Source organism: Carcharodon carcharias, chromosome 19 (genome assembly GCF_017639515.1).
Source record: "Carcharodon carcharias isolate sCarCar2 chromosome 19, sCarCar2.pri, whole genome shotgun sequence".
NCBI lineage: Eukaryota > Metazoa > Chordata > Chondrichthyes > Lamniformes > Lamnidae > Carcharodon > Carcharodon carcharias.
The window spans coordinates 108,570,693-108,573,878 of record NC_054485.1 but is presented as its reverse complement, the minus strand read 5'-3'; positions in this window follow the sequence as shown (position 1 = coordinate 108,573,878).

Genomic DNA, 3,186 nt, shown 5'->3' with positions numbered 1-3,186 from the left:
GAAAGGCGGAATATGGAGTTAAGGTTACAATCAAATCAGCTATGATCATATTGAACAGTGGAGCAGGCTCATAAGGCTGAGTGGTCTATCCCTGCTCCTAATACGTAATACATATGTTCTTAGTGAAAGAAACCTTTCCAGCGTTCTCTTCTGATTTACTCGGCGAAGAGCACAGGCCAAGGGAGTTATTGCATTCTGCAAATTTAGCTGCAAGGTTCACGGTAACAAAAAGAAAACTCAGCCCAGGGATAAGGAACAAACTGCCAGAGATGCTCATGATTCAGGTCAATTGATAACCATTAAGAAATAAAAGGGCACTGGCCTAAAGATGTTGAGAACATAGAAATATAGAAAATAGAAGGAGGAGTAGGTCATTTGGCCCTTCGAGCTTGCTCTGCCATTCAATATGATCATGGCTGATCCTCTATCTCAACATCATACTCCTGCTCTCTCCCCTACCCCTTGACACCTTTAGAGTTCAGAAATCTATTTCCTTCTTAAATATATTCAGTGACTTGGCCTTCATAGCCCTCTGTGGTAGAGATTTCCATTGGTTCACCACCCTCTGAGTAAAGAAGTTTCTCCTCACCTCAGTCCTAAATGGTTTACCTTGTATCCTGAGACTGTGACCCCTTGTTCTCGAACCCCCCCAGCCAGAGGAAACATCATCCCTACATCCAGTCTGTCCATCCCTGTCAGAGTTTTATACGTTTCAATGAGATCCCCTCTCATTCTTCTAAACTCCAGTGAATACAGGTCTAGTTGGCCCAATCTTTCCTCATAACGACAATCCTGCCACCCCAGGAATCAGTCTGGTGAACAGAGAAAACACTAATAGGACTTCCTCGATATTTAGTGTGGAAGGGAAAGTTACCACATCTTGAAGTGGTGGGGTGGGGATCAACTGTGGATGATAGTGACTAGCAATAAATGGAGAGGCCTTCCTGGGTCCAAATACATTTGTTTTCTCACCCACCAAAAGCTTTTACCCTGACAGGACTAAATTATACTAAATAAATTAGCAATGAATGATTCGTCGGTGATCTAGTTTGATGGAATATCCCAATGGAAGTATCTTTTTAGTGAGTTTATAGAATTATTTCCAATCAAAACTATTTAATAAATACATTGTGTATATGGACTTTGATTTATCAGTCAATGGACGCCAGGGTTTTTACTTACTGATTGTATTTTTTCTAACTGTGTTGAACTATGATTTCCAATAGGTCAGTGCTAACCAGAGGCTGATATATCCATGTGACCTTGAGGTTTGGGAGTATTGCTTGTGCTACATTGTGACACTCTGTTTCGCTGCAACTTCTAATTGCTTATTGGGTGCTGCTGAATTTGATAACACCCCGGATGTGTCCAGACAATAGACTTGACTTTCTTCAATGCTGGCAAAACAGCAGCTGGTTTAACATCCGATTCCACTTTATATTTTAGTTGACCTTTAATAGCAATAATAATTGCAAGAGATGCAATATGGGCTGCTCCAGACCCCCTGTCACCCTTTCTATACCATAGCAAAAACTCAAGATCTACTCTCTATAACTGTCATGTTTCCTCAGCGTCCTCTGTACCACCAGCCCTGGGGGGGACTTTGGTAGGTTGTGGATTCGAGTTCCACTCCAGGATTGAATCCAGACTGAATCTTCAGTGCAGTGCTGAGGGAGTGCTGCACGGAAGGAGGTGGCATCTTTCAGATGAAACACTGAGCTAAGGCACCCCTCAGAACTCTCAGGTGAACGTAAAAGGTCCCATGGTCACTATTCAAAGAAAGATAGAAAAGTCATTCCTTGTGTCCTGGCCAGTATTTAATCCCTCAATCAACATCATAAAAGCAGAATACATTATCACCATTATCACATTGCTGTTTGTGGGAGCTTGCTGTGTGCAAATTGGCCGCCAGATTTCTTTCATTAAAACAGTGAATACACATTGTATTATTGTCTGTGAAGCCCTATTGGGGCATCTTTTGATCATTAAAGGCATTACTTGTGTTTCTTTCTAAGAGGACGCATCATAGGAACTGAATATTGGTGGGCCGGGTGAGCAACTGGTGGCCAACACAATATCATCTATTTGGACTGTGTCCAATTTCTGCCCACTCTATGCACAACACAGTGATGCAGATGCGCGACAAGAAGCAGACAAAGACACCTAGAGAGCGGAATGTGACCATAATACTCAAATGATGGTAGTTTGTAATGTTTTCATTCCTGCTACAACATTTCTGGCTCATTTACCCCAATCTGTGCCTTTTCTTTTCTTCCTCTCTACCTCCTCCTTTAGGATGCTCCTTGAAACTTAGTATTTTTAACCAAGCTTTTGGTGACCTGTCCGAATAAGAACTCAAGAGAGAGGATCAGATGTAGGCTATTCGGCCCCTTGAGCCTGCGTTGCCATTCAATACAACCATGGCTGATCTTTGACCTCACTGTTTCACCCTTTGTTTCCATGTCAGTATTTGTCTGATAATGCCTCTTTGAAACACCCTGGGATATTATGAGGAAAGAGTGGATGGGCTAGTCTTTTTTCCACTTGAGTTTAGAAGAGTAAGAGGTGACATGATTGAAACATATAAGATCCTGAGGGGTCTTGACAGGGTTTTTTTACATTTGTTCATGAGATATGGGTGTCACTGGCTAGGCCAGCATTTATTGCCCATCCCTAAGTGGCCCTTTGCAAAGGGCAAGTCAACTGCATTGCTATGACTCTGGAATCACATGTAGGTCAGACCAAGTAAGGACAGTAGATTTTCTTTCCTAAAGCACGTTAACAAACCAGATGGGTTTTTTACAACAATTGACATGGTTTCATGGTCTTCATTAGACTTTTAATTCCAGATTTTCACTGAATTCAAATTTCACCTTCTGCTGTGGCAGGATTTGAACCAAGTGCCCAGAACATTTCCCCTGGGGTGTCTGGATTACTAGTCCAGTGACAATACCACTGTGCCATCACCTCCCCCAAATATGAAGAGGGTGCTTCTTCTTGTGGGAGAATGTAGAACTTGTGGGGCCACTGTTTAAAAATAAGGGCTTGCCCATTTAAGACAGAGATGAGAAGTATTTTCTCTCAGAGGGTCATGAGTTTGAACTCTTTTCCACAAAACGTGGTGGAAGCAGAGTTTCTGAACATTTATAAGGCAGAGGTAGACAGATTCTTGATAAGCAAGGTTAT